The sequence below is a fragment of the Musca autumnalis genome, unplaced genomic scaffold, assembly GCF_047663935.1.
Source record: "Musca autumnalis isolate F117 unplaced genomic scaffold, ASM4766393v1 scaffold_4, whole genome shotgun sequence".
Classification (NCBI taxonomy): Eukaryota; Metazoa; Arthropoda; class Insecta; order Diptera; family Muscidae; genus Musca; species Musca autumnalis.
In genome coordinates this window covers 43,888,312-43,910,805 of record NW_027411977.1, presented here as the reverse complement: position 1 = coordinate 43,910,805, position 22,494 = coordinate 43,888,312, and the positions used below count along the sequence as shown (strand labels likewise).

Below are 22,494 nucleotides of genomic sequence, written 5' to 3'. Positions count from 1 at the left end.
ACTCCGAATGTTACCCTGATCAAGAATATACATATATACTTTATTGTGTCGCAAATGATTATTTCGATGCGTTAAAAACGGAAAAACAAACTTAATATGCCCTCTAAAGTTGACGACCCCCGCAAACGTTTTAAGGACCATGCCATACAGGAAATACGATGGATTGGAGAAGGCATCACAACAACACCTAAAGGTGACGCACTGTATTATAGCTGCCATGACACAAAGCATGAGCTTGCTTGCGGATTTGTAGTTGGAGGTTAAAACATCTGGTCTCCAGCTTCACCCTAGTGAATGAAAGACTTGCTACAATTCGAATAAAAGCAAAATTCTTCAACATAAAATTTATTTGCCATGAGCGCTCCCACTGAAGACAAGGACGATCTGACCAAAGATAGATTTTATGAGCGTTTAGAAGAAACTTATGATCGTTGCCCTGACCATGACATTAAAATTATTCTAGGCGATTTTAACGCCAAAATTGGAAAGGAAATATCTTTGGCCCAACAGTCGGAAAATTCAGTCTCCACAGTGAAACATCTGACAATGGTATGAGGCTGATAGATTTTGCAGCTGCAAGGAACATGATAGTTAGCAGTACCAGATTTAAGCATCTCGATATTCATAAGGGTACCTGGCTATCGCCAGATGAAAGAACAAGAAATCAAATTGAACACGTTGTGATAGATGGAAGACATGCATCAATCATGTTGGATGTACGATCGTTCCGAGGTGCAAACATAGACTCGGACCACTACCTTGTTGCAGCAAAGGTACATACCAGATTAAACGTAGCAAACAAAGTGTGAACAGACCCAACACGGAAGTTGGACATCGGTAAGCTGCAATCACAACAGAAAGCCACAGCATATTTCACTCAACTGGCCCAACTACTTAATCAAAGCACTTCTCGTCCCGATAACATATCAGGACAATGGCAAAACATTGCCCACTCCATGCAAACAGCCGCAAAATCAGTACTTGGATACCAGAGACCTCCACCAAGGAATCCAAGGTATGCCCTGGATTGTCGTGCTGCTACCGAAGGAAAAATGCGGCATATAGGGCTACTTTACAATCCGTAGCAACGCGTAGCGCACGAGAGAGGTATCGGGAGAAAAGAAGAGAGGAGAAACGCCTTTTCCGCAGGAAAAAGAGAGAGATAGAAAAGCGGGAGTGTGAAAAAGTCGAGATGTACAGGAACCAGAATGAAGTCCGAAAATTCCAAAGAGTCAAGCATTAAACTGATGGCTTTGGTACAGGCACATCCTCCTGTAGAGACCAGCAAGGTAATCTGGTAACTGATACAGATAGTGTACTCAGGATATGGAAAGAACATTTTTCAAAAATGTTGCTATCCAATAGCAGCAAAGACGACGAAGATACGACAGACCCAATCCCAAGGGTTGGTATTGAATGTATACCACTCGGCCAAAATGAGGTAAAGATAGCAATAAACCGGCTGAAGAATAATAAGGCAGCAGGAGCCGATGGCCTACCAACCGAGCTGTTCAAAACAGTAGGCGACGCGCTGATAAGGTGTATCAGCTAATGAGCACCATCTGACAGGAAGAACAATTGGAAACCTGAGCATCCTGTGTCCTGCCCATAAGAAAGAAGATAAGACTTTATGCTCCAACTATAGGGGTATAAGTCTTCTCCCCATCGCCAACAAGATAGTGTCAGGGATATTGCGCGAACGACTAAAGCCCATTGTCAACGAAATAATTGGACCATACCAATGCGGCTTTAGACCTGGAAAGTTCACCATTGACCAGATATTTACCCTGCGGAAAATCCTGGAGAAGACCCAAGAGATGCAGATCGACACCTACCACCTTTTTGTCGATTATAAAGCAGCACTCGAAAGCCCGCAACGTTCAAAGGTATTCCAAGCAATGTCTGAATTTGGTATCCCCGCAAAGATCATTCGGCTTTGTTAAATTACTCTAACTGACACAAGATCTTCAGTTAAAATAGAAAAGAACCTTTCCGAAGAGTTTTGTACCAAAAGAGGTTTCAGGCAAGGAGACAGCCTTTCGTGTGATCTTTTCAACATCCTGTTAGAAAAGGTTATACGAGAGGTAAACGTCAAAAGAAGTTGCACAATCTACACCAATAGCCACATTTTACTTGCTTATGCTTATGGTAGTAAGTAAGTAACCGATACCTTTATGAAGGTCGAAGGAGAATCTGCTAAAGTGCTGATGGTGTCGAGATGGTGAGATTGGACTAACTGTTGAAGGTGGTTCCTATAATTTTGAGGTAGTAAAAGACTTCGAATACCTCGGCACCGCCGTAAACACAACAAACGACATCAGTTGTGAAAAAAAGAAGAATTGTATTGGCCAACAGCTGCTACTTTGGCTTATGTAAGCTCTTTAAAAACAAAGCCACAACTCGTCAAACAACAATAACGCTTTACAAAACACTGATACTACCTGTGCTGATGTATGGTTCCGTGCTTGGCGTGTTTGAGAGAAAAACTCTTCGAAAGATCTACGGACCGATCTGCGTTGGCGGTGAATATCGACGTCGCATGAACCACGAGCTGTATCTGCTATACAACGACATCAATATAGTTAAACGTATCGAGATGCAGCGATTGCGTTGGCTAGGCCATATCATAAGAGTAAGCGATGATGAACCCGCTAAAAAGGCGTATAATTTCGAGTCACATGGCGGTGCACGCAAACAAGTGGATAAAGAGATGACAAGGCATGGTATTCCAAAAAGCGAAGCTCTAAACAGAGAGAATTGGAGATCTTTTCTTAGTTCGGTCTATGGAACAAATGTTCTGTAATGGGCCAGCTAAGTAAGTATGTAAGTATTATCTTGTCCAAACTTAGTATAAGTTCGAAAGTAAGCCATATCGGTCCACACCTTCAGGTACCTCCCTCACAAAAGTTTAAATATGTTCGAACAAATTGTGCGCACGATAATTCTTGAAGTGAGTGATCCATTTGGTCCATACTTTACACATCTGTATATATACCGACCAGATATAGATCATGTTCGAACATGGACTACCACACAAAATTTTGGATAAACTCACTTTAAGACCTGCTCTCGAATCACTTTGATTTCTATTGAAAAAAACTTGAATTCGCTGCCTCCATTACGACGGTAAATGCTTTTTCAAGGGCAAGTCCATACTTCTTGAGAAAACAGCCCAAAAGGTGTCCAAACTTAGTTTCAGTTCGAAGATTGGCAACAACTTCCTGTACTTCCCTCCAATATTTAAAAAATGTCACTAAAATAGTATCCACGATATCCCTTGGACGGGGCAACCAAAATTTATCCCATGGATCTCCAAATATTTTGTCCAAATTTAGTTTAACTTGTAAACTGGCCCATATCGATCTTCTCTTTAGGTTGCCTCCCCCACAAAAGCTCAACAATTGTGTCGATCTGTCCGCCGACTGATACTTTTTTATTTGTTTTTTATACCCTCAGCAGTTATGCTAACGAGGGTATATACACTTTCATAAGGGCAAAATGTGTCTTATCGAATGGTTTTAGACCCCAATTATGTTTGGACGAAGTCCGTTTCAGACAATTTGGAGTGGATTTAGCAATGTCCGTCTGTCTGTTTGGCTGGTGCGCACGATAACTCTCAAACGGATGAACCGATTTGGTCCAAAATTTGGCTTTTGTAATATTTTGTCCAAACTTAGTATAAATTCGAAGATGGGTTACATCCACTCTTTCCGGTACCTCCCCCACAAAAGTTCGAAAATGTTAGGAAAATTTGTCAGCACTATAACTCTTGAAGGGAGTAGCCGATTTGGTCCATACTTTACACATCGTGAAATTTCTACCAGACTTAGATGAGGTTCTAGTATGGACTTAATCTGTCCACTCCTTCGGGTACATCCCACATACAATTTCGGAAAAGTTCAGTTTTGGACCTGCTCTCGGATCGCTTTGATTGTTATTTTAACAGCTTGTATTCACTGCCAAGCTTACGACGGTACATGTCTCATTAGGGGCAAGTCCATACTTCCTGAGAAAATAACCTGAAATATGCAAACAACCCCTAAAACACCGTGTGTAGTGGTTGGAGCGCAAGATAACTCTCGGACGGATCAACGGATTTGGTCCAAAATGTGGCCTTCTAAACACAGTTTAAGTTCGAACATAAGCAATATCGGTCCACTCCTTCAGGTTCCTCCCCCACAAAAGTTCAAAAATGTTCGCAAAAATTGTTCGCACGATAACTCTTGAAGGGGGTGACAGATTTGGTCCATATTTTACACATCCTAATATATCTACCTGATATAGATCAGTTTCGAATATGGACTATGTTTATCCACTCCTTCGGGCACCTATCACACAAAATTACGGATATGTTCACTTTAAGACCTGCTCTCGAATCACTTTAATTTTTATTGAAGCAACTTGCATTCGTTGCGTCAATTACGACGGTAAAAGTTTTTTCAGTTTTTTTCCATACTTCCTGAGAAAACCGCCTGAAAGATGTAAAAAACCCCTATGGCACCATATGTACTGGCTGGAGAGCACTATAACTCTCGAAGTAATCGATTTGGTCCAAAGTTTGGCTTTCCTCATATTTTGTCATACTTTCGGTTCGAAGATAGGCAATACCGGTCCACAACTTCCGGTACTTCCACCGAATATATAAAAAAAATGTCTCTTAAATGGTATGCTCGATATCTTTGAACAAATTTGGTCCAAACTTTTGATCTCCTAATATTTTGTCCAAATTTAGTTTAAATTCTAAAATGGAGGTGCCTTAGGGTGCCTCCTCCACAAAGGTTTTAATTAATGAAGGTTTTAATTCACATAGGCTGAGGGTATATCACGGTGCTCTTAAATCAAATTTAAATGGAAGGTGCTTACACCTGGGAAAGTTTTGCGGATTCTGAAACTACAACGCCGGAGCGCTTTTTAAATAAATCGCGATTCATGTTGACATTTTTAGGGGTTGTTTAGGTTTTTGCAATCTTGCTTGGAAACGGCAAGTCCTATCAAAATAGGAATAAAGATAATGTTGTAGCTATCAAAATTCTCTACAAGATTGACCTTAATGATATTTTCGTAGGTTTTACAACTTTTGAGATATAGAAGTTGAAATTGGGACAATTCCAATTCAATTCCATTCTGTATCGCCTCCTTATAAAACAATGTCATGACTGCAATTTCCCAACTTAAACTTATATATCTAACAAAATGGTACAACCTAAGAAAAAGTATATAAGCCAGTCTTGTAGAGAATTTTCACAGCTATAACATTTTCTCAGGCTATATGCCGATAAGACTTGCCGTATTCAAGCAAAATCGCGAAACCCTAACAAAAAAACCTAACAATGTAAACTGAGCTTCTTTATCTCAAAAATGGTACAGCCTGAGAACAAATCATAAACGTCAATCCTGAAGAGAATTTTCACAGCTACAACATTTTCTTAAGCTCCATTTCGATTGGACTTGCGGTATGCAAGCAAAATCGTGAAAACCTAAAAAACACCTAAAAATGTGAATTTTGACCGCGATTTATTTAAAAATCCCAACAGCGATTTTTTTCTTGTTTTTGGATTTTTCTCATCTATGAACATTGCTGTTTCAGAATTCACAAAAACTTCCCCTGTGTAAGCGGTTTTCATTAAAAGTTAGTTAAGGCGCACGCTTCATGACATTGTTTTATAAGGGGGCGATGCAGTTACTGCATTGTTCCAATTTGTACTTTAATATCTCAAAAATGGTAAAACCTACGAAAGTACCGTAAATGTGAATCTTGTAGAGAATTTTCATAGCTACAACATCTTCTTCAGTCTCTTTTTGATAAGACTTGCGGTTTCTAAGCAAAATCGTGAAAACCTAAACAACCCCTAAAAATGTCAACTTGAATCGCGATTTATTTAAAAAGTGCTCCGGCGATATTTTTTTTTTGTTTTTTGATTTTTCTCATCTATGAACATTGTAGTTTCAGAATCCGCAAAACTTTCCCAGTTGTAAGCACCTTCCATTTAAATTTGATTCAAGGGCACCGTGATATCTCTGTCGACAAAGCCGACTGATATTTATTTACTTGTTTTTTTTGTTTTTTTTTTTTAATTTCTCTTTATGTTAAATGTTTTAAACACGAGCGGATTAAATAACATTTCTGTTTCCATCCTCTTTTCTATAAATGAGAACTTTTCGCTTACGAAGTAGATAATTTGTAGGCTTTTTAAACTGAATCCCAATGATACACAAGCCAATAAACTCATTAGTGTTTATGTTTTTTCTTATCATAATGACCCGATTTGATTTTAATGGCCAATCGAAATTGTTGAAATTAGTGAAAAGTACCGTTTTTATGGATGTTTTCTGATCAATTTGGAAATTGCTATAGAATAAATTCAATTAGTGTTGCCTGTTTATGGTATCTTTTCGACCGTTCTATTTCTAGTTTTATTTTACTTCTTTTTGGGCAGGGTAATAAAATGTTAAAAAATGTATAAATGCATATTTAAATCATATAACGGTTTATCGAATAGAAGAATAGAACACGTTCCAACATTGGCAACTAGCATAAAATCTAAAATCTATTTAAAATTTAGTCAGAAGATAAAAATGTAGGAGAGGTTCGTGCGCAAATTCAAAACAGTGCTGTCTGTCATTTTGGAATTAGACTGGTTTTTCTTTTGTTTTTGTTGTTGTTGTTCTTCTTTCTTTTGACTTGCTTGGCTTGTGGAAGTCCGTATCTTTTGGGGGGAAATTATTATTAACCTTGACTTAAATCACTCCGTTGATTATAGAATATGAATGCAAACAAATATGCAATATGGAATTATGTTTGAACGAAAAAAAACTAGTTTTGGGTTGGTTGTTGGACAAAATTCTTTGTAGGATTATGCCATATTTTGTGGATATCTGTACTACTTGGTTTGCTATTATCGAACTTGATATTAGTTATTTTAGCTGAAATTGTGCCAAATACACTTATCTACATTTTTGCATTTTTGGTGCTGAATATTTGAAATGTGTTCTAATGGTACATTATTGACATAGAAATACATACATATATATACACATATATAGTTCATATTACGTCAAATCTTATTCGTCATTTAAGTAGTTATTAAAAAAGTCAATGTCAAGGTACGAACTTGAAAACTTAACTGGAGTTTTATACGCTCTAAAGTTCAGATCCCGTTATTAATTACCATTTAGCTGAATCTAATTATGTGTCTACACTTGGAGAAAGATTTTATAAATACTTTTGCAGATCAGTTAATAATTCGTGCTGAGTTTTCTTTTAACCATTTATGTTTCTTCTATTCGTTAACGAATTTTTAATATATATTTTATGTAAATTCACAATAATAATATCATTAAAAAGAACAACATTTTTTTTCTAAGAACTAATACAAAGACGATGACATAATAATTTCTTTGTCAGAATTCTATCTTTTAGTACCAATAAAATACCGCCATTCTATTTGTCATGTTTTTATTCAAATTAATTCACATTCCCGATCAATTTTTGTTTGTTTCAATTTTGTAACTCGACTCATGTTTTTTTGTATCTTTGGATATTTAGTGTCGTTTAAAATGTGAATAAATTAGTTTCATTATAGATTCTAAAACCGTTATATGCTACATATTGAGACAGAATGTGGAAATATTCTTAACTAATAGGATTAATTTAGAGAGCTATCGTGTTGAAATGAGTTTTTTAACCCCTTGATTTGCTTAAATATTAAATTATGATGTAAGACAAAGAGAAAAATGTTGTTTAATATTGAAATTCTAAGAAACAAGGAAAAAAGTATCAGTCGACTTTACCGATGGAGATATACCCTCAGCCAATGTAAATTGAAACTTTCTTCTACGGGCAGATCGAATGTGTTTAGGGTCTTTTCAGAATTTTGTGGCCCTTTTTGAACATTTGAACTTACAGACAAAAATGTGGATTAGGAATAAAGTTGTACTTGAAGGAATGGACCGACATGCCCCATTATAGAAATGGATCTTATTTTGGGAGTCATATCTTTTCGATAGATATCGCACCCACTAGTCATTTCAGTGTAACATTTGGACCAGGATGACAGGAAGCATGAACATGTCCACGGAAAAATATTTGCTGTAAATAGGACCATAACCAATAGCATCGAGATACATTTCCAAAGGATCTTCGAACAGACCATAAACTGTCCTTAAACAAAAAATTTAAGTTTTGTGGGGGAGGTTCTTTTAGGAGAGGACCAATATGGGCCATTTTAATAGTTTAATTAAATTTGGACAAAATATTAGAAGATCTAAAGTTGGGACCAAATTGGTTATCCTGTTCAAGAAAGTGTATCGTGCATACCATTTTAGTGAAATTTTTAAGTTTTGAGAGGAAGTACTGGAAGTTTTGGACCGGTATTGCCCATTTTCGAACTGAAACTAAGTTTAGATAACATGTGACGAATGCCAAAATTGCCAAATATAGTGCCATAGGGACTTTTAGAACGTTCGGGCTATTTTCTCAGAAAGTATTTACTTGCCCCTGAAAAAAAATTGTACCATCGTAAGTGGCGTTAGTGAATACAAGTTGCTTCAACAAAACTGAAAGTGATTCGAGAGCAGGACTTAAAGTGAACTTATCCGAAATTTTGTGTGGGAGGTACCCGAAGGAGTGGACAAATATAGTCCATATTCGAACCTGGGCTATACCTGGTAGATATATGTATAAGGGTGAGTAAAGTATGGACTAAATCGGTCGCCCTCTTCATTTTGAAACTTTTGTGGGGAAGATAACTGAAGGGGTGGGCTGATATGGCTTATCTTCGAACTTAAACTAAGTTTGGACTAATTATTAAGAATGCCAAATGCTGGACCGAATCGGCAGATTCGTTCGAGAGTTATCTTCCGCTCCAACAACTACACTTCTGTGTCATAGGGTTTTTTTTCGCACGATTCAGGCTATTTTGTCAGGAAGTATGGGCTTGCCCCTGATGAAACTTGTACCGTCGTATGGAGGGCAGTAAATGCAAGATTTTACAACAAAAATCAAAGCGATTCGTGAGCTGGCCCTAAACTGTACTTCCATTCGTTTATGAAAGGAATCCTTTCTAAAATAAATACTCCCTTTAAAAGAGTCATGATGTGACGACATTGTTGTTCTTTCCAAAACATGGACCAATATTTGCAAATTTCCGAATTGAGCTTTTGTATCCTCTGGAAACACACAATATTAAGTTACTGCAATCTCGGCTCGGTTTGACAAAAAAAACCCTCGAAATAAAAAGTGTTTTTTAAGCCCGATAGAACTTGAAATTGTAAAAAATAACATGAAAAATTAAATTGTAATCAAATTTTTTTTTATTCGAAAGATCAATACGTGACATTAAAATTTGAAAATGATTTCGGGCATATGGGCACCGCGGCTGTTCTTGACGAAGTGCATTCTGGACGTGCAATTTTTGGCCACTTTTTCGAGCACTGCTGGCCGTATGTCACGAATAACACGAACAATGCTGGCCTCCAAGGCATCAATTGTTGGTGGTTTATCAGCATAAACCAGTGACTTCACGCAGCGCCACAGGAAATAATCGAGAGGTGTCAAATCGCACGACCTTGGAGGCCAATTGACAGGTCCACTTCTCGAAATCAACTTATCGCCAAATTTTGATTTCAATAAGTCGATGGTTGCGTTCGCCGTATGGCACGTAGCGCCATCCTGTTGAAACCACATCTCCTCCGGATCAATGTTATCCATATTTTCAAACAAAAAATCATTGATCATGGTGCGGTAACGATCTCCATTGACCTTAACGCGAGCTCCGGCCTCATTTTTGAAGAAATAAGGTCCGATGATGCCACCAGCGTGAAAACCGCACCATACGGCGTCTTCAGTACGCACATTCCTTCCACGTGCTGGTGTTATTGCATCCTCTAGAGAGTATGTGGTATGAAATCTATCCACAGTTCGACGAATGGCTTGTTCAGATGGACGATTATGTACGCCATACAAATGACGAAGTCGTCTATAAGTTGCGCGAATCGACGACTGATTTTCAAAGTAAATTTGGATAATTTCGTAGCGTTGTTCAAGCGTGAGTCTATTCATGACGATTTGTGAGAGTATACTGAAACAAATAAAAAAAGTTTCATCAAAATTTAATTTTTTGTGTTACTTTTTACAATTTAAAGTTCTATCTAGCTTAAAAAAACACCCTTTACATAAAATTGTGCAACACCGGCAAGACTTACACTGAAAGAAAAAAAAATTTTGAACCAACGTACAGTGTCCGATTTTCCGAAAAACCTGGCCAAAACTTTAAAATTGAATGGATTTTGACCTAACCTTTGGTTCTTATGTTTTTCGGGCCGCTGATTACATTTTTGATATTATTTAACCCTCAGTCATTTAAGGGGTCTTTTTGGTCCCTCCTCCTATAAAATGTGATCTTATCGGATCAAAATATTCTACAAATTTCTTCGCCATCAATTTTTACTATAGGTCCTAGAATACACCAAAACTCTATATCTTACCTTAACTCCAGAAATATGCAAATTAGAAAAACATTTTAGGGTTAATGTCGTACTTCATCAAAGTTTTGGCAAAATTGTCATACAAAACATCATTTTAGAAGACGGCGCCAAAGACAAAAATGTTCTCAGCTAAATTTCACTATAAGTCACCAAAGAAATGAAATCTCTGTTTGCATTACATACCAAGGAAATATCGGTATCAATTTTGCAAAAAAAAAAAAAAGCATGAAACTAAAATAGGGGTGCAGGCTTCCATAATTTCTACAGTTTTGGAAATATTTGAGTTCACTTGGAATCCTTGCACTTTAGGTGTATGTTTGGCAACTTTACTGACAAGAATATAAGGAATATTTGTCTTAAAAAATTAAAATTAAAATTAAAATGCTTATGTGGGGCTATATAAAACATGGACCTATACTGTCTGATTTTTTGCAAGGCATGTTTTTTTAGCTAATAATAAATACCAAATTTCAGTTATTCCGGTTGAATAATTTGGCTAAAAACATCTTTCCAAAAACCGAAAATCGTAGGGTACTCTTTTATGGGGGCTATACGAAGACGACCAATTTCAGGTGGAAAGTGTTATACCCCCAACGAAGACCAAAGGCCAAATTTCAGCCATTCCGGTGTTATTTTGACAACACAACCTTAAAACTACCGAAAATCGGGAGGTACAGAGGGCTATATGAAATCGTGGTCCTATACTGACAAAATTCTGGTCGAAGGTTTTGCACCCCCAACATAGACTGTTAATGAGGCTAAAATCTTTAAAACACCGAAAATCAGAAGGTACCGTTTTTATATGAAGGCGTGGACCTAAACCGACAAATTTCAGGTGGAAAGTTTTATACCCCCCAACCCAATTTCAGCCAGTTCGGTGGCATATTGATGCCAGAACCTTCAAAATAACGAAAATTGGGAGATACCGTTCTATGGAGGATGTATAAACCCGTGGACCCAATGAAAATTGAAACCTTGAAAGATGGAAGATAGGACCTCAGTCACGTGTGGCGACGTTACCCTGTATTATCCGAAAAGGTGCCCAAGTTATTTTAATTGACAGTTTCTCGAGCACTCCGGGAGTGACACGGTGAAGAGGATAGTACAAAAACGAAAAAAAAAAAATATTTCAATCCACTCAGGCTGAGGGTATATCTCTGTCGGCAAAGCCGACTGATACTTTTTTACTTGTTGTTGTGTTCGATGCCCACATTACGACGGTACAAGTTTTTTCAAGGGCAAGTCCATATTTCCTGGGAAAATGACCCGAAATCTGTAAAGAAGTTCTATGATGAGTTATATCGGTCCATTCCTTTAGGTGCCTCCTCCACGATAACTTTCGAAGGCAGTAAACGATTTGATCGATTCTTTGGACATCGTAATATTTCTACGAGACATAGATCAGGTTAGAATATGGTCTATATATATCAACTCTTTAGGTTAGGACCTCCTTTCGAATCGTTTTGATTTTTCTTGCAACAGGTTTCACTCAATACCCCTATTATGATGTTACACGTTTTTTATCAGTGGCAAGTCCACATGTCTTGAGAAAATGACCCGAAAACTGTAAGAAACCCCTATGTCCAGTATGTGTAGTGACTGGTGAACACTGTCTTGTCCCGAACCGAATACTGCGTTGGTCCACACTTTACATATCGTAATATTTCTTCGACAATTTTATGACATTCCATAATGGTGCTTATATGTAGGTCTACTCCTTCCGGTACCTCCCACACAAAATTTTGAAAATATTCGCTAAAATGGTAAGCGCAATATGTCATAAATGGAGCAACCGATTTGGTCCAAACTTTGGATCTCGAAATATTTTGTCCAAACTTAGTTTATGTTCATAAGCGGACCCTATCTGTCTATTCCTTAGGGTATCACCCACACAAATTATCACCATTTTTGTTTAAATGCGGTTAAGGGTCTGTGAGAGTCCTTTGGCAATTTTTAACGGAGGTGCTTCTAGTAGCCCTGTTTACATAGATATGATGTTTTTCGTGGGCAAGTCCATGTTTCCTGATATAATGGTCCTATCGGGAGGAATAACTCCCAAAATAAGATGTCGGTCCATTCCAAAATGAACTATGTCGGCCTATTCCTTTAGGTACCTCCGCAGCAAAACTTTTGAGATTTTATCCTAATCCATATTATTGTCTGCAAATTCTGAAGACCACCTAAATATATCAAGCTTTTTGTAGAAAATTAACTTATGTTGAAACTGAGGTATGGGGTATTGTAACTCGCGATCAGTTTTACTATACCATAACTTTTGACCGCATTTCGGCAAAATAAACTGTTTTAGCCCGATTCACCGAGGGGTTTCTTAAAATAATAATTTGAGCGGAAGCTGTGGTCGTACTAATGTAAAAAAATCGGAAAAAATCGTTGAAATAAATGAGTTTCATTATGTTATTTTCCAATTAGTGGTTTTACAACACAATGTAGAGCTTAATGCTCAAAGGAGAAGTTAAAGAGCACACTTCAGAGTTGAACTTTCTAATGTATGATTTTTTAATATATCCACTGTATCTACCTCAAACGGATGCTGACATTTTGAAACCTGAAAAATGGGGTTTTTTGAATTTTTGCTCTAATCGGGGCGCGCAGCAGGTTTTCCCTAAAAGCATATTATTGGATTGTAGTACTCGCGATTTCGCATTTTTTAATGTATAACATGGGGGTGTAGCTCTCACAGGATCACAGTAATCTGCGCCTAAACACGACATTTTTGTGCGTAAATTTTTCTCAAAAACCTATTTTTTTGGTTTAAAATTTACAAACGTCATTGGATTTCCGTGGAAACCCGCGTAAATTTAGTTTTTTACGTTCTGAATCTAACAAGCCACGACGCGTAAAAATCCACCCACTAGATCGGCGGATATGATACCCCTCAAATTTCGAAAATGTGCAAAAAATTATTTTGAAAATATCGCATATTAAAACGCGTTTTGGATGTGTCAGTTCTACTTAAATAAATAGATCGATACGCGTGTTTAAACTGCGCGAAAACAGATATTTCAAAACTATCGCTGATCCAGAGATATAATAGATTTTTTCTAAAAATTAAGTGCGATGCTACATCCACGGTTCTTGATGGATCGCATTGAAACGGTATAGAAGGATGTATTTTTTAATGGCGATTATTGAAATCGGATGCGCATAAAATGTAAATGAACTTCGCGGAAATTATGACCATTTTACTGTATTTTGCACCCTTAAATGCAGCAGATGCAACATCGTGGCCGCCAAATAGAATTTGACAAACTGTACATCAAATAAAAGGGATTGATTCCCTGTGTTGGAAAATCGGATGCGCATCATGTCATTTTCATAATTACGCGGTTTATATGCGTCTCATTGTAATATTCAATATAACATTATTTTAACGTTATGCCACAATTGAAATTCCTTGTGATTTAATATAAGGTTCTAATAATATTATCCAATAGGAAAACTATAAGCGAAAAATTTGTTAAAACTGAATATCATCATTATTGCGTGAAATTTTGACGAAAATGCCGAAGAACTCAAACATTTTATCTCCAACTTTTCCTATAAAACCATAAAAAATAAAATTAGAATAATATGATTTTAATTTTTTCGTAATGTTTTCTTCGTATTTTTGCAAATAACATGAATACTATAGCTCCAACTTTCACAACTTAGGTTTCATTTTATTCCTCAAAATGTCTGGATGCTGTTATAATTTTTTTATATATTTTTCGTAACTATGAGCGCTATTTTTTCAAAAATATGTTTGTAAATACGTGAAATTTTTTAACAAATTTGATTTTTCGCGAATCCATTGAGACTTTGCGATTATTTTTTGCATCATCGCAAAGGGTACGAATTCAGTTAACGATAATAGGATATAACAGCTAACTATATTAAGCCGCGATTTTTTTAGAATTTTTTCTTATTATCATAATTAAAACGGTCATATCTTTTGCGCGCAACGATCAAAGTTAGTAACGAAAACAGATTTGGAATGCTGATTTTTTTCTTAATCTATGTACCAAAAATCATTGATGTAGTATCAAAAAATTTTTTTGATTTTTTTGAAATGGAAAAGACAATTTTAGGCATTTTTCCTGATATACGTTTTTTTTGGAAAAAAGTGTTTTAATTCACACAGGCTTATGGGTATATAGTCCATATTCTAACCTGTCGGCAAAGCCGATTGATACTTTGTTACTTGGTTTGTTTAAGTGTACTTTAGGGTCTGTTCGAACATCCTTTGAGAATTTATACCGATGTTACTCTTTGTGGTCCTGTCCTGTTTACAGTGTTATTATGTTTTTCGTGGGCAAGTCGATGCTGCGGTGACCAACAATGATTGGAAGGAGGGCTATATATCGCAAAGAAATTACTTCAAAATTAAGATCCACTTCCAAAATGAACTCTGTAGATACACTCCTTCATGTACCTCCTCTGGAACACTTTTGAGCTTTAACCCAATCCCTGCGCTACCACTTGTAAAGCTTGTAGTCATTTACTTTATAGAATAAAAATCCACAAATTGATCAAATTTATATTAATATTAGTATTTTTCTAACTGTAAAGAAATCCTGCTGTCGATGTGTTCTTGTGTTTCGGTCATTCGAGTTCCAATTCATGCCCTAAAATCACTATAATTAGAAAATTAAATTTTTTTTCTAAAATCTTCTGCAGGGCTTGGGTTAATCCCAATATATTTTTTGTCGGCAAAAGGTCCACAAAATCTTAAAACCCCCTAATACATAATTATTAGGGAAGAGGTTGCGTAGCCGGTATTTGATTCGAATAGATGAAAGTTTTAATTTACACAGGCTTAGGGTATATCGTTGTCGCCAAATCGGACTGATACTTTTTTACTGTTTTTCGTTGAATACCTATACAACATTTCTTATTATAAAATCCTTTGATTGATGGTAATTATGATCGCACAGCACTCTTCTCCCTCCTGGTTTGTTTGTGCGAAATAGTTCTGATCTGAATATAGATTACACATACCCAGTTCATTATCTCTGATGCTGTGTTACCTGAATATCATTTTTTTCCAATCGCAAGAGTTTCTATTGAACTTATTCAATCTGATTTTATCTTCCATCAACTTATCAAAACGAAAACTAACCCGCTTACAAACATTATAATTATCCACAGTCAACCATCAATTTTAATTCAAGCGTTTCAAACTCGACGTATCAAAATATTAATCATACATTCTCTTTTTTTGGGGGGATTTCGCAGCAGTTGCTTTGTTTCGTGATTAAACGACAACAATTTACGATTAAAAGGTGTTTTGTTTCACAACAACAACATAATTACTATCGCTTCCTGCCATAGCTTACAAAAAATCGTCTACTATCATCATCAGCATGAAGGTTTTGGGAATAACAAATACTAGTATCAGTTTAAAGTCAACCATAACTATAAAGGTGAAAGACTTCTAAGAAATCATTGACCTGTGTTAATTTAAATGATATCTCTTTGTAAACATAAATTATGTTTTAGAATATTTAAAAAATTGTTCCTTAATTAAATTTATAAAAAAATTAAGCGTGTTTTCTAAACAAAAACATTTTCAAGTTCTAGAGTTGATGATGTCTTACATCATAAATATGTAAATTGGTGGTTTAAACAATTAAATTTAAATTTGTTTTAAATAATATATTCGATTTATATACAGTTAAACAATGTAATAATAAAACGTTTAAGCTGTGCTTTGGTCTTAAGTTTTGAAATTTCAAGCTAATACCTCCACACATGTAAATCCACAATTCCATAACAACAAGTGTGTCTAACGTTGTGGTCAAACGTTGCTGTTAACTGGTAATTTGTGATGCCACAAGAAAACACAGGTTGCGCTTGGGGAGATGTGTTGTTAGTTAACCCAGTGTTAGACCCCACGTTCCAACAAACCAGCCGAACAGATACGTGCAACCAACCATGTAATAACAGGACGTTTGCCAACATCCACTACAATGGCCTGAATGAAATATGAAAAGCCTAGATATTACTACACATTAATTTGCAAAACAAATTTCACATTCCAATTTTTTTGGACTAAACATTTAACCAGTATCCCCCAACTGAAATGGAGATGCTAATGATGGTGTCAATTTCAAAATTTATTTACTTTACAACCACTACCAACATAAAACCTCTCCAAAATTCAGTGCAACATCTCAACATGCCTCTCTGCCTCTGTTGCCGTTGTTGTTATTAACGTCGTAGGTCAACAACATGTTGTTAGCTACCACCATCATGCCACACACATGTCTAACTCTGCCTTCTGGCTACCATTTGTCTTGCGGTGGCCAGTGTCTAACAAAAAAAGAAACAATTTAACACCAGTTCTTACTGCACAACTGCATTTGATTGTAAAAATGGGGTCACTCAGTACACTGTTCTCAATTGCTAGAAGACAAATCGAGGTTTTAACACACTTTTGTGTCGACTTTATTTCGAGTTGTAAGGTTGTGTTTTGATTTTGTTCTAGGTTAGGTTGAGTGTTCTCTCACGCTGTAACCCCCCTTCATCTACCATAAAATTATGAATGACCAAATAAATTTGTTTACAATGCGGTTTGTCTGTTATATGCAATCACAGATTATGTCAGAGATTATAAAATATTGTTAGAGAATTTCAATGTCATGTGTGGAAGTTGCTGATTTTTTTTGGTTGTTTGACATTTTGAGGTATTTTTACATATTTACAGTGGTGGAATGGAATATTTGTTGGACATACATTTGTGTATATAGATTTTTCAGAGGTTCAAGAGATAGAAGAGATTTTAGAAGTCTTCTAATGATAGAAAACTTTTGAAACAACATAAGACCGCTTCATGAGGTTCTTGAGGTCTACTTTAGATAGCCAGTGACCACTTGAAGCCTTCTATAAAAACAGAAGAGGTATCTGAGATATTTTATAGGCAATATAAGATCATTGATGTCTTCCACATGTAGCCGAAGACCTCTTGAGGTCTCCATTAGGGGCCGAACACCCCTTAAGGTCAGTTCAGAGGTTTTCTATAAGCAGCAAAAATGTCATCTATAGGCAGCACAAGATTTCTTGTGGTCTTCTGCAGAAAGTAGAACACCTCTAGGAGGCAACTGAAGAAATCTTGAGGTATTCTATGGGCGTTTCTTGAGGTCTTCCATACACAGAACCTAATTTTCTTTCTATACACAGAAGACCTACTTTTTTAAACACAGAAGCTATATAAAGAACACCTCACACAGAAGATTTCACAAGTCTTCTATACAAAAAGATCCTCCCTATACAAAAAGGATCGCCTCGTAAGATGTTCTATGCAAAGAACACTTTCTTCTGAAACATCCCATAAACAGAATATCTCCTCCTGAGGCATTCCTCCGGAAGCCTGCTATAAACAGAGACCTCCTCCTGAGGTCTTCTATACAAAGAAATCTTCCTCCTGAGGCTTTCTATACACAGATTATCTCCTCCTGAGGACTTCTATACAAAAATACCACCTCTATCACCTATACAAAAAGTACTTCATCCTAGGGTATTTTATACAAAGAAAACCTCCTCCTGAGACCTTCCATACACAGAATATCTCCTCCTGAGGTCTTATATACAAAAATACCCCCTCTATGACCTACACAAAGAAGACTTATGGAAAGAAAACCATTTATACCAAGAAGGCCCCTTCTTTTATACAAAGAAGACCTCTTCCTGATGTCTTCTATACAAAGAAGACTTCTTCTTGAAGTTTTTTTACAAAGAGCACCTCCTACTGAGGTCTTCTATAAACAGAATATCTCCTCCTGAGGCCTTCTATACAAAGAAGACCTCCTCTAAGACCTATACAAAAAAGACCTATGGAAGGAAAACCTTTTATACCAAGAAGACCTCCCCTTATATACGAAGAAGAACTCCTCCTGATGCCTTCTATAAAAGAAGACCTCCTTTTTGAAGTCTTTTTTACAAAGAAAACCTCCTACTGAGGCTGTTTATACAAAGAAATCCTCCTCCTGAAGCCTTCTATATGCAGAAGACCGACTCCAGAGGCTTTCGGTTTACAGAATACCTCCAGTTGAGGTCTTTAAGTCTTCAATACAAAGAATACACTTTCATTCTATCCATCTTGAGGCCTTCTATACAAGGAAAACGCCCTCTTGACGTATACTATACAAAGAATACCTCCTCCTGAGGCCTTCTATACAAAGAACACCTCTAATTGAGGCCTTCTATACAAAGAAGACTTCTAATTGAGGTGTTCTATAAAAAGAATATCTCCTCTTGAGGCTTCTGTATATAAAAGACATCCCCTTGAGGCCTTTTATACAAAGAAGACCTCCTCGTGAGGTCTTTTATACATAGAATATCTACTCTTGAAGTCTTTTATTCTTCACAGAGAACCTCCTTTTAAAGTCTTCTATACGCTGAAGACCTAAGCACAAAAACGACTTCTTAAAGGCTTCTATAGATCTCCAATGCAGGTCTCCTATACACAGTGGACCGCCTTTTGAGGATTTCTATACATATAATATCTCCTCCTGAGGCCTCCTATATAAAAATACCTTCTCTATGACCTATACAAAGAAGACCTATGGAAAGAAAACCTTTTATACCAAGAAGACCTTCTATTTTATACAAAGAATACCTCCTCTGGATGCCCTCTACACAAAGAAGACCTCCTCTTGAAGTCTTTTATACAAAGAAGACCTCTTCCTGATGCCTTCTATACAAAGAAAAACTTTCTTGAAGTTTTTTTTTTACAAAGATGACCTCCTGAGGCCTTTTGTACAAAGAAGACCCCCCCTAAAGTCTTCTATATGCAGAATACCGCCCCCTAAAGCTTTCTGTATCCAGAAAACCTCCAGTTGAGGTCTTGATGTCTTCAATACACCGAAGACCTCCTCTTGAAATCTTCTATATAAAGAGACGTTCCCTTGAGGCATTCTATAAAAAGAAAACTCCTCTTGAGGCCTTCTATTCAAGGTAGACGTCCTCTTGAGGTATTCTATATAAAGAAGACTTCTTCCTGTGGTCTTCTATACAAAGAATACCTCCTCTTGCGGCTTTCTATACAAAGAAGACCTCAAATTGAGTTATTCTATACAAACAATATCTCCTCTTGAAACTTCTGTATATAAAAGACATCCTCTTCACGCACAGAAAAAATATTTTTCGCTTTTGTTGGTACAAAAATATATGTTTTGGTTCCAAAAATGAATTTGTTTTGTTCAAACATTGTAATCCAAATCCAAAAATACCATCTTTTGTTCCAAACATAGAAAACAAAAACAACTTTCGAATTTCCGCAATATTGTTAAAATCGTTAACAATACCGATTGTAGGAACTATCATAATCTAATTTTGTTTACAAAAAGTATTGTCAATACAGAAAACCAGCCCAGAAATTTTTGATTTGAGTGCATATACTTCTCATATACACTTTTCGCATAACTTGGATATAAATGTCGCGTACAATATTGCAATCATTGATGAACACAATACATGGTTTGCTGCATTGGCTGACAACAAAGACAAACAAAAAGCCACAAGAACCCACCACAACATAAGGAATAATTAAACACCATAACAAACATGAAAAGGAAAGAAGAATGAAACAAAACAGAAACAAATAAAAACAAGAGTCTCACAAGTACATACACACAAAAACAAAGGTAAAGGCAGCATGTCATACAAACACACCACAACTCACCAAAATTGTTTTTTCAACACGGCATCGAATAGCGAGAGAAGAGAAACAAATTTTGGAAGAAAAGAGAGAAATATTGTTCAGTTGACACAAACTATTTTTGGATTTACAATACTACATGAGGAATCCAACAATATGTTAACAATACATATTTTGCTCTTGGAATATTGTTGGATCAAACATATTTTTTTCTCTGCGTGTTGAGACCTTCTATACAAAGAAGACCCGCACGTGAGATTTTTTATACATAGAATATCTTCTCTTAAGGGTCTTTTATATATGACAGAATACCTCCTTCAAAATCCTTTATACGCTGAAGACCAGCTTTGGGGGTCTTCTGTACTCCCTCCCATGACGTTATAAGCACAAAAGCACTTCTTAAAGTCTTCTATACACAGAGGATCTCCAATGCAGGTCTCCTATACAAAAGAGGCTCACATTTTGGGTAATTCTAACTCAAGATGTTGTTCTATTGACAGAAAACCTCCACTTGAGGTCTCCTATACACAGAATTTTTCTGTAAACAGAAGAGTTGTTGAGGGATTCTTTATATAGAGAAACAAAAAGTCTTGAGGTCTTTTCTGGACAACAGAAGACATTTTGAGGTCTTCTAAAGACAACATAAGACCTTTTAGGGTGTTCTATAGACAAGCATCCTGGGAAACCGATCAATGGCAAGAACTGAAGACTGGATAACAGACGAAATTCGAGAACTTCGGGAAGAAAGAAGTAGACATAAAAATAAAAAAAAAATAAAAATTATGAAAGGTACTGGGAAATAAACAAGGAAATAAGATCGGCAATCCGCGCAGCAAAAAATGACCAACTAAATAGAAAATGTCAAGAAATTGAATTTCTACAGTCCATACATGACGACTTTAACCTACATAAAAAGATAAAGGAATCTGCGGGGACGTATGGAAGAAAGACAAGTGCAATTATATTTAATGATAATAATGAAGCAGTGTTTGATATGGAGGGAAGACAGACTATATGGAAAGATTATATAGAAAAGCTGTTCACGGATGAGCAGCGAGCACCTCTTGAGAATAATTTAAGCAATTATCTAGTTGGATCATCAATAACAAGATTAGAAGTAGAACGCGCCGTACAAACTCTAAAAGATAAAAAAGCCACAGGACCTGATGAAATACCCTCTGAAGTCTTAAAGCTAATAGATTCTAGCAATAAAGAACTCCTCATCACCCTTTTCAACCATGTATACGACACTGGACAATATCCAGAAGATTGGCTCAAATCTACTTTCATAGCCATTCCCAAGAAAAACAATGCAAAACGATGTTGTGAATTCAGATTAATAAGTTTAATGAGTCACGTACTGAAAGTATTCCTAAAAATAATACATCAACGAATATATAGCAAGTGCGAACATGTTATGGGAAAAACGCAGTTTGGGTTTAAGGAAGGGATGGGTACCCGAGAAGCTCTATTCTGTTTACAAGTCTTAGTCCAGAAATGCAGAGAAGCCCAAAAAGATGTTTTCATCTGCTTCATCGATTATGAGAAAGCCTTCGATACGGTTAACCATGATAAATTAATGAACATTTTGACATCTATCGGAGTACAAGGAAAAGAATTACGATGTATTAAAAATTTGTATTGGAACCAAAAAGCACGAATCGACGTCAATGGTGAACAAAGTGATGAAATTATTATCTCAAAAGGAGTTAGACAGGGATGCATACTGTCCCCATTACTATTCAACGTGTACTCGGAAAAAATATTTCAAGAAACGCTAGATGGAGGAAATATTGGAATAAAAATAAATGGACATATTGTGAATAATATAAGATATGCAGACGACACCACACTACTGGCTGAGAGCATATCAGGTCTACAGAAACTTATAGAAAAATTGGCACACACAAGTGAAAAGTATGGGTTAAAAATTAATATGAAAAAAACTAAATACATGATAGTAAGCAGAAAAAACTACCATCGCAACGTGAAGCTTACTATAAAGGAAACGGAAATCGAGAGGGTACACACATTTAAATATCTGGGAGTACTAATAAATGACCGTTGGGACTACTCAAAAGAAATTAACAGCCGAATAGAAATAGCGAGAGATGCCTTTTTTAAACACAAAAAAGTATTAACAAGTCACGACATAAATGTGACAACAAAAATAAGATGTATCAAGTGCTATGTTTGGTCATTCCTCTTATATGCTTCCGAAGTCTGGACACTTAAAATGTCCGATGAAAGAAAATTGGCAGCTTTTGAAATGTGGACATTCCGACGAGTACTGAAAATACCCTGGACTTCAAAAATATCAAATGACGAAGTACTTAGAAGGATGAATGTGA

At 36.3% G+C, this 22,494-nt stretch overlaps 1 protein-coding gene and 1 non-coding gene across 3 annotated transcripts in view; one reads left to right on the top strand and one right to left on the bottom strand.

Annotated features, from left to right (window-relative positions):
* The window catches only part of tfc (Brevican core protein triforce), a 176,657-nt gene that overhangs the window by 73,399 nt on the left and 80,764 nt on the right, over positions 1–22,494 (top strand). The window lies entirely within an intron of this gene.
* LOC141404445 (small nucleolar RNA SNORA11) lies at positions 19,388–19,511 on the bottom strand. The gene has a single exon (XR_012413043.1). It is a non-coding gene; the product is annotated as a small nucleolar RNA SNORA11 (small nucleolar RNA).